Source organism: Bufo bufo, chromosome 7 (assembly GCF_905171765.1).
Source record: "Bufo bufo chromosome 7, aBufBuf1.1, whole genome shotgun sequence".
Taxonomy (NCBI): domain Eukaryota; kingdom Metazoa; phylum Chordata; class Amphibia; order Anura; family Bufonidae; genus Bufo; species Bufo bufo.
The window spans coordinates 61993620-62003741 of record NC_053395.1 but is presented as its reverse complement, the minus strand read 5'-3'; positions in this window follow the sequence as shown (position 1 = coordinate 62003741).

The following is a 10122-nucleotide window of genomic DNA, read 5'->3' as shown; positions in this document are numbered from 1 at the left end:
GTAAATCATGTTGTATGGCAGACACATTCTCCACCGGGGTATAATGTTGAATTACACCTTGGGCAAAACTCTCCCTCTGGAAACCATACAGATACCACTGTCCTGGTGTAAATGAAAAGTTCTCGTATGGTTTCAGGATTTTGCCCTCCAAACATTCCACCATTAAAAGGCCGGGTTTATTCATAGATATGTCAGCCATATCTATCTTAACTCCCAGGCCCTCCCCCAAAGAGGTTGAACCTGCCATCATCATGCTTACCACCAGTGCCACAAATTGGGGATATGCCATGTTCAGAGGATTTGTATATCTTTTCAGGCTAGTCGTAACCTTGGTGAGTCTCCCTCCCGTGATCTGTTAATTCAATGTGAATGTAATTAGTTTCATGGATCCACCCTCGACCCACCAAAACACCCCCCCCCCCCCCCCCGGTCACCCAACTCTGTGAGGGTTCATGTTATGTTATTGAGTTGGGGAGGCTCGGGTGACCTTGGCCTGGTCGATATGGATCCATAAAACTCCCTGTCGCCTACGTGACTTTTTCTTGGTCGTCATCGGCCTTTGCACCTTTAGCATGGTGTCACCCATTACTTCAAGAACCTGATAGGGTCCTTCCCAGTTTGCATCCCAGGGGCCGGCCCGACGGAAGATTTTCACCATCACTAGCTCTCCTACAGAGGGCATTGGCGTTTCCCCCTGTAGATACGGTCTGTGTAGCCGTATCGCTGCATGAGGCAATAACTCCTTCAGGTTTAGTTGTACCTGTTGGAGAAACAGGTCTCTGGCGATGGCGTTCTTCACTGGTTCTGACACTAGGGGTTCATTGGGTAGGCATAGGGGCATTTTGCGTCCGGTCATTAGTTCAAATGGGGTGATACCGGTACTAGTAGCCTCGGTAGCTCGGATTCCCATTAGCACGGCTGGCAGAGAGGTTACCCATGAGGAACCTTTCTCCAGTAGTGCTTTAGAAAGTCGTGTTTTTATGGTCCGGTTCATTCGCTCCACGATGCCCGCAGACTGAGGGTGGTAAGGCACATGAAACCTTTGCTTTATATCTAAAAGACCACAAAGTGCTTTCATTACCTTACCCGTGAAATGGGTCCCTCTGTCCGACTCTATCAATCTGGGGATACCCCATCGTGACAGAACCTGTTCCCAGAGAACACGGGCAGTGGTTGTAGCCGAATCATTAACCGTGGGGATGGCTTCTACCCACTTAGAGAAGACATCCACTACCACCAGTGCGTAACGATAGTTACGACTTCCTGTTGGTAAAGGTCCGATAAAATCTATTTGTAGTGCGGACCACGGACCATCTGCAGGAGGAACTCGCTGCAACACCGGCTTCAGGGCTGACGCCCTTGGGTTAACCTGAGCACAAACCAGGCACTGTTGTGTTACTTCCTCTACTGTGTGGGACATTCCTGGCCAGTATAATTTGTCTCTCAGGAGAGACAAGAGTTTATCCCGGCCCAGGTGTCCAAACAGTTGGTGGTTCAATCTGGTTAGCTCTGCTTGCAGATGCTGTGGAACCACGGGAAGAGGAAGTTGCTGTGTACCGGTATCGTAACACAGGATCCCCTGTTGTATTGACCAGGGATGCTGTGGAGATGTGAGGTGTGTCATTAGAAGAGGATCTTTTGCTTGTTCCTCCTCAAATGACACCGGGCCTTTACTCAGGTTGGTACGAACTGCAATCTGGTAGGCCGGTAACGGCTCAGTGTCTGTTTCCTGAAGGATCCCAGACACTGCCGCTAGTTTGGCCAATTCATCCGCCTTGTTGTTACCTAACGTCAAAGGCTCATCCCCTTTCTGATGCGCAGGGATTTTTATGATGGCTGCTTCCGCCGTGTGTGCCATGCCCCATTCCCAAAGTTCTTTCAGGACCGACAAATGAGCCAGAGGTTTGTTTTGGCTATCCACAAATCCTCGTCTTTTCCAGGTGTCCAGGTGCAGGGTGAGAGAACGAACTACATATGAACTGTCGCTATATATAGTTCGTTTCCCTGGGGGTTGAAGAAGCAAGGCTTCCTTGACCGCCTCCAGTTCCGCCCGCTGTGCCGACATGTGACCTGGTAACTTGACAAGATTCTGGGTACCTGTGGTCTCATCCAGCACGGCAAAACCTGTGACATAGGTCCCATCCATGAAAAATCGAGAGCCATCCACAAAGATGACTCTGTCTTCTGGATGTTTATCGGTCCTGAAAATTTGTGGCGCGTTGATATGCGCTGGTTGGCCACAGTCATGTTCGGTGCCAGTTAGGTTCAATAACTGGGACAGAACATACTTGGCTTTGTGGTTCACCTGCAGACTCCGACCACTGAGATCCATAATCCACCTCCCGAATCTCTGTTGAGAGACTCCAGGGAGTGTATCACGGAGCAAGAGGGCCAATGGAGAGTGTGGAGTCTGTAAAGTGAGGGGCCTGAAGCCTACAATATGCTCAGTGGTTTTGACGGCATAGTGTATGGCTGCCAGTTGTTTGGCACACTCATCGAACCCTCGTTCAACAGGCGAAAGTAACCTGGAGAAGTATCCCAGCGGTCTAGTGTCATACCCTATCTGCTGTAGGAGGACCGCTGAGATAGACTCCGTCCCTGCATGCGCCTGTATGGCTATTTCCCCTTCAGGATGGGGAGTGGCCAATACAGGGGCAGAGGAGAGGTCCCTTTTCAAAATAGAAAAGGCCTCTTCCTGTGCATCAGACCAACCTTTGATTGAGGGGTCTTCTCCTCTGAGGAGTTCATAGAGGGGTTTTGCTTTGGCAGCAAAATCCTCTATGAACTCCCTCATAAAATTAGCAACTCCCAGGAATTTTCTCAAATCCTGTAGAGTGCCCGGTCTAGGTAATTTTACCATGGCTTCCACTCTGGCTGCCACGATTCCTTTGGCTCCAAAAGAAATTTGAACTCCAAGGAAAGTCACCTCTGTTCTGGCCAAATTTGCCTTGTGGGGACTCAGCTTGAGTCCTGACTTGGCCAGGAGTCCCAATAGCTCTTTTAACAGAACCAAGTGTTCTTCTATGGTTTCTGTGTGTAAGAGCAGGTCATCCACGTATTGCAGAAGGCATTCTGGCCGTGAGAATACACTCAGAACAGCTGCCAATGCCTGGTGAAAATATGTGGGACTACTGTGGAACCCCTGGGGGAGTACACCAAACATGTACTGTTTGTCCCCTACTGTAAAGGCAAATTTGTACCTACAGTTTTCAGTGAGTTCAATTGAGAAGAACCCATTGGCAACATCTATGGTTGAGAATATGCGACTTTTGCCGCTTATTCTGGCCATGATGTCGGGAGTCTGTGCCACCACTGGAGCGGACATTGGGGTGTATTTGTTGAGGACCCGGAGGTCTATGGTGAGCCTCCATGCATTGGTGTCCTTTTTCTTTACTGGCCAGAGGGCATTGTTGCATTTAGAATTGCCCTCTATGACCACCCCCCTAGTTTTCAATTCTTGGACGGTGTCCAAAATTGAATAGGTGGCTTCTGGCGGAAAGCGGTATTGGCGTTGAGGTGGAGGGTCGGGACCCTGTATGTCCACCTGAACACCAATCAGTCTGCCACAATCGTTTTTTCCCTGGGCCCACAGATCGGGGTACTCATACACAATAGGCTCAAGGTCTGGATTATGCGAGATCTCAGGCCATTTGTGTTCAAGTACTTCAGTAGAGTCATCTATTGTTGGCAATGGTGGTCCCAGAAACTGGCGTTGGATGACAAACACCTTGGATTGTCTGGGACCCTTCCATACAATACTATTTGCCAGATCTAAGATCCACCCATTTTGTGTCATTACGTCGGTTCCAATAATGTTGTCAGAACCGGGGTAATACCACATGGGGATCCTAAGGGTCGTGTGACTGGTAATCTGGACAATTACTTCTTCTATTCTGTGGGCCCTCACCCCCCCTTGTTGGTGATCAAATCCGATCACCACACACTGAGGGCTGTTGGGATGTAAATCATGTTTGACATTGGTAATGGAAATTTCCGCACCAGTGTCAAGCATGATTTCGGCGTCCTGATTTTTGATTTTGGCCTTTATGTGGGGTCTCCCTGAAGAATCCAGTATGATGGGACATACTGGCGCCAGATCTTTAGGGATCCCTGATCTTCAATCAATTTCTACCAGACTCCCAGTAGGTACCTGTGAGGTACATACTGCCACTTGTGGGTTCTTGCTATGGACCCTTTGTGTGGATTCCCGGGATTCCACACTCATTACCGAACGCGCTGGGTCATTCACAACAGCCACACGTTTTGGTGTCTGGACCTGTGAATGTCCCAGATATTCCCCCACTGGTTTGGCATAATTAGGTTTCATCTTGAAACCGTTATTATTGCCTGTTCTCTCAGGATTTGTCCGGTTGTTACGTGACCATTGTGGACAATTCCTCTTTATGTGCCCGTATTGTAAACATAGGAAGCATCGAATGCCTCCCATTCTTTCCAATGGCGGGGCTGTGGGGCGAATAGCCGAGTTACCTTTTGTGTGCTGTACCCGTTCATCTTGAGATGTATCGTGTACAGGCGCACGCTCCGTCACTTTGACGGATTTCCTATTGAGCAGTGTATCCTGTCTGCACTGCTCAATAATCATAGCAGCATCCGTGAGGGATGGCTCCCTAGCTGCACTCAACCGGATTGCAGTGTCAAGGTATGGGAATTTTTCCACAAACATACGTATCATACCCTGTGGAATTCCGATACCGTGATCTTTTGTAACCCTTCTGTACATTGCTTCAAACCGACTACACATAGACAGAGGTTCGTCATGTATAGTGGGTTTGAACTTGGACAGGATATCCGGAGTGACGTCCCAATGGCCCGTTGCCAGTCTCATGAGTATGGAGAGACGTTCCTCCTTGTCATAAAACTGTCCATTCATGGGTTGCGTCCTCCCCGTTACCTCATACCTTTGGTTTAGGTGTGTAGGTAACCATAACTTGAATAACTCCATGCGATATTCGTGAGCCACTGAATACTTGTTACAGTGACCCTCGAAGATATCACATGAAGTAAACGGATCTACACTGGGATCATATGTTGGGATCTCCTTGCAGATCCGTAACAGGAAGTTTATCCTTTCCATACTGGAATGGTTAGGATAAAAATCTTCCTGTCTTTCCGGACGCGTTGGCGGATTGGAAGTGGTAAATGGCCAACCACTTTCCTCTCTCCAATCGTTGCCCTGTTCCTGGCATCGGTTGCTACTATTCTCCCTGGGTGTGTGGGTGAAATGTAGCGTCCGTTCCACCTGTCCCCTAGTGTCTACTGTATCGGATGTTTGATCCGTGGAAGATCTTGGCGCTGTCGCCGCTATCTCCCCCTGTGCCGTTTCCGAAACACAAACCTGTTTCGTGGGCACCATACTGTTAGCACCAGGCCGTGACAGATTCGAGATGACCTGCTGCAAATCCGCAATGGTTTGCGTTTTTGCAGCCAGGTCCTCTCGAAGTTGAACAATCATGTTATCCATAGATACCGTATTGTTCCTGAACTGGTTTATCTCAGTGTACAGTCTGAGCAGTTCCTTATCCATGTCAGAGTAGAAACTCTCCTTGTCCGAGAGTCTAGACTCTAACACGCAAATCTCCCTGCCCCTCTCGACCGTACACTGGGATTTCTCTTGTAATTGTGTTTGTAATGTGTGTAATTGTTTAATGTTCTCAACACAACAATTGCAGTGGAAGTTTGCAGTGTTGGAAACTTCCTCTGCCTTTGACGTGCTGTTAAGTGTTTCCAGATGTTCCGGCTTCCAAATGATATCCTCAAAGGTGTGAACCAATTTGGCTAACATTTGGAGTCGTTTTTTTGTTTTTTTAAACATGCTGCGATTAATGTAGAGTTTGTCATGAGCGTATGCCTGGTCCAATAAGGTGGACCATAGCAGCTCAGTGGATTTGTACGTGGTGGGGATGATGGGGTTGTATGTGCTATGTTTGCTGAGGTGTTGCAGTGTGGCGAAGTTCATACTTACTTTTTGACGAGAGGCCATCTTCATTGGTGTCGTTTGTTGTGCTGTGTTGCTGCGTGGAGGAGGTCCTTCAATATTCGGAACGCCTTCTCCCGACCAGCCAGACGACTTATGTTCGACTTCAATGACGACGGTACTCTCTTCAGTGGGCGTGTAAAGGAATCAGAAAATATTAATACAGAAAAAATTTTTTTAGATTCTCTGCTGTAGAGATTGCTCTGTGTCTGGTTCTGATTGAACAAACCGCTTTCCCTGTACGAACTATCAGGCAATGGACGCTCAGAATCCACTGACCGCGTCCCTCCCGCCTGACTAGTTCACAGCGCAAGCGATTCTTTTCACCAAAACCAAACACAGAAAACAAATTCCTAGCAGTGGGCCTGGCTCGCCAATGTAAAAGGGGGTATTAATTATTGATATTTATGCAAATCTCAATAATTAATATTCATAAATAGGGGTGGGTCGTCTTATGATAACTCCGCCTATTTATGCCTTACGTAACAACAAATCGCTACTGGTTGCCTTACACTAACCACTAAACTAGCTGCATGCGCCTTACTAACTACCGCTAGTAACCACACGTTACACAATAGGTATAAATATGACAGTATTTATTAATCCTTACTGAACATAACACACATAATACACTAATAATACAGTACCAACAATACACTACAGCTATGGCTGTCGCGCCTTACTACTAAGACGGATTTATGTTTCCAACTATATATATCTATATCAAAGGGAATAGGTATATATAGTTTATGGCAACCCACAGCAAGGTAAGTACACACACTAATACGGTTCTTTCTACGCTAACACAATCCCAATTCCTCCCCAGTATCTAACTATAATACACATACATACATTTACCAGAAGCCCACCCAATCCTATCAATATACTCTCCCTACGGGAATAACAAGGGGTAAATCCAGACACTGTTGCGTCTGGGATAAGCAGGGCAGTCGGGAAGGGGAGTCAGGGGTCGGATCCTGGGGGAACACAGTGGGATTAGGCTCAGGGCAGGGGAAGGTACCAGGGGTTATGGGGAAACCAGGGCTATAGGGGAACACAGAAGTTGGTGGGTTGAGGGTTAGGGGCTATAAGGGGTTAATCAGGGGCAGGGGATCGTTGGTGGTATAAGGGGTTACTTAGGGGACTACAGGGACTGCAAGGGAATCAGGGGATATGAGGGGTTAATCAGGGACAGGGGATCGTTGGTGGTATAAGGGGTTATATGGCAGGGGATAATATATATATATATATCTATATATGTTGTACATATATATATATATATATATATATATATATATATCGTTGGTGGTATAGGGAGGGGGATATACTTAGCGGTAATATGCTCGTTGTCCAGGGGGGCTCGTTGTCCAGGGGATGCCTCGCTTGCTGGTGGTGGTGCTGGACTAACCCGACTGCAGAGCGGAGCGCCGCCGGTCTATTTAAACTTCGCGGCGCCCGCTCGCAGTCCTCCTCTTGGCGCCGTGCGCATGCGCACCGCCGGCCTCAACCCGTGGGCCGGCGTGGTGATGTGACGTCACCGCGCCGGCCCGAGGATCTCGGAGCGCGCTTCCAGGGGGGGGATCCTTTGATCCTCCCGCCTGTGAAGCGGACGCTTACCTCCGGCGCTGTAATTACAGCGCCGGAGGTCAGCCACTCACAGGGGCATGGGAACTCTTTGTTCCCATGTCTCTGTTAGGCGCACCATCTCCGGCGCGGCCGGAGATGGTGACAAAGGGCAGAGGATCTTATTGATCCTCTGTCCTTTGTAGAGGCCGACGCTGGACATAATTGTCCAACTGTCGGTCTCCTCCACCCACCTGGCAGGCGCACTTCGGCGGGATTCCGGCATATATGCGTATAGATGCTTGGGGCACATCTATACGCATATATGAACGGACATTATATTAACATAGGGGCAGGAATAAGCCCTCCTATATTATAGGGGCCCATATACATCCATAGATGTCTGGGCCACATCCATAGATATATATGTACCCATATGGCTTACACACATAGAGATGCATGCCGCCCAGGGGGCACACATACATCTCTATGTGTGCAACACATCACAACTGGACGGGCCCAGAAGAAGGGCCTATATATACATATATACATACATATACACATATATATATATATATATATATATATATATATATATACACATGCACACCTGAATATGTCCCTTCCCTCAACAGTGAGCATTAGGGACAGGTCTCAAATCGAATGCCATAACCATGCCTGAAGAACAGCCCCCTCCAGTATCTTGGAGGACTCAGGACCACCTTGACCATACCGTATTTATTACTATTTGTTCAAGTGCACTTGCTGCTCTTTTTTTCTTTTTGTGTTTTTTGTGGGGTTGTTTTTATACAAAATATAATAAAGGCATGTTTTATAATAGGTGGTACTCTGTGAAAACTATTGTTGTATAAATACCGCCTGAAAATATCTTCCCTCTGACGGGCAATTGTCTTAGCTGTGAATTCTATATTTCTGGAGTGTAATAATATTATAGGTTATAGTTACCAGATTTCTGGAGAGGATGGTGATCCAGGGAGTTATTCAGATTTCCTGATTGGAGTCAGGAATTAATTTCTTCCCCTAAACAATTTGGAAACTTGGTCCCCCCCCCCCCCCAATTTTATTTTTTTGCAGTCCTGTGAATCAACTTGCAGGATAACAGGCTAAACTGGATGGACTGGTGTCCTTTTTCAGCCTTATGAACTACAGTCAGGTCCATAAATATTGGGACATCGACACAATCGTAACATTTGGGGCTCTATACACCACCACAATGGATTTGAAATGAAATGAACAAGATGTGCTTTAACTGCAGACTGTCAGCCTTAAATTGGAGGTATTTACATCCAAATCAGGTGAACGGTGTAGGAATTACAACAGTTTGCATATGTGCCTCCCACTTGTTAAGGGACCAAAAGTAATGGGACAATTGGCTTCTCATGGCCAGGTGTGTGTTATTCCCTCATTATCCCAATTACAATGAGCAGATAAAAGGTCCAGAGTTCATTTCAAGTGTGCTATTTGCATTTGGAATTTGTTGCTGTCAATTCTCAAGATGAGATCCAAATAGCTGTCACTATCAGTGAAGCAAGCCATCATTAGGCTGAAAAAAAACAAAAAAACATTAGAGAGATAGCAAAAACATTTAGCGTAGCCAAAACAACTGTTTGGAACATTCTTAAAAAGAAGGAACGCACCGGTGAGCTCAGCAACACCAAAAGACCCGGAAGACCACGGAAAACAACTGTGTTGGATGACCAAAGAATTCTTTCCCTGGTGAAGAAAACACCCTTCACAACAGGTGGCCAGATCAAGAACAGTCTCCAGGAGGTAGGTGTATGTGTGTCAAAGTCAACTATCAAGAGAAGACTTTACCAGAGTGAATACAGAGGGTTCACCACAAGATGTAAACCATTGGTGAGCCTCAAAAACAGGAAGACCAGATTAGAGTTTGCCAAATGACATCTAAAAAAGCCTTCACAGTTCTGGAACAACATCCTATGGACAGATGAGACCAAGATCAACTTGTACCAGAGTGATGGGAAGATAAAAATATGGAGAAGGAAAGGAACTGCTCATGATCCTAAGCATACCACCTCATCGCGTGGGCATGTATGGCTGCCAATGGAACTGGTTCTCTTGTATTTATTGATGATGTGACTGCTGACAAAAGCAGCAGGATTAATTCTGAAGAGTTTCAGGCAATATTATCTGCTCATATTCAGCTAAATGCTTCAGAACTCATTGGACGGCGCTTCACAGTGCAGATGGACAATGACCCAAAGCATACTGCAAAAGCAACCAAACAGTTTTTTTAAGGGAAAGAAGTGGAATGTTATACAATGGCCAAGTCAATCACCTGACCTGAAGCCGATTGAGCATGTATTTCCCTTGCTGAAGACAAAACTAAGGGAAAATGCCCCAAGAACAAGCAGGAACTGAAGACAGTTGCAGTAGAGGACTGGCAGAGCGTCACCAGGGATGAAACCCAGCGTCTGGTGATGTTTATGCGTTCCAGACTTCAAGCTGTAATTGACTGCAAAGGATTTGCAACCAAGTATTAAAAAGTGAAAGTTTGATTTATGATTATTATTCTGTCCCAT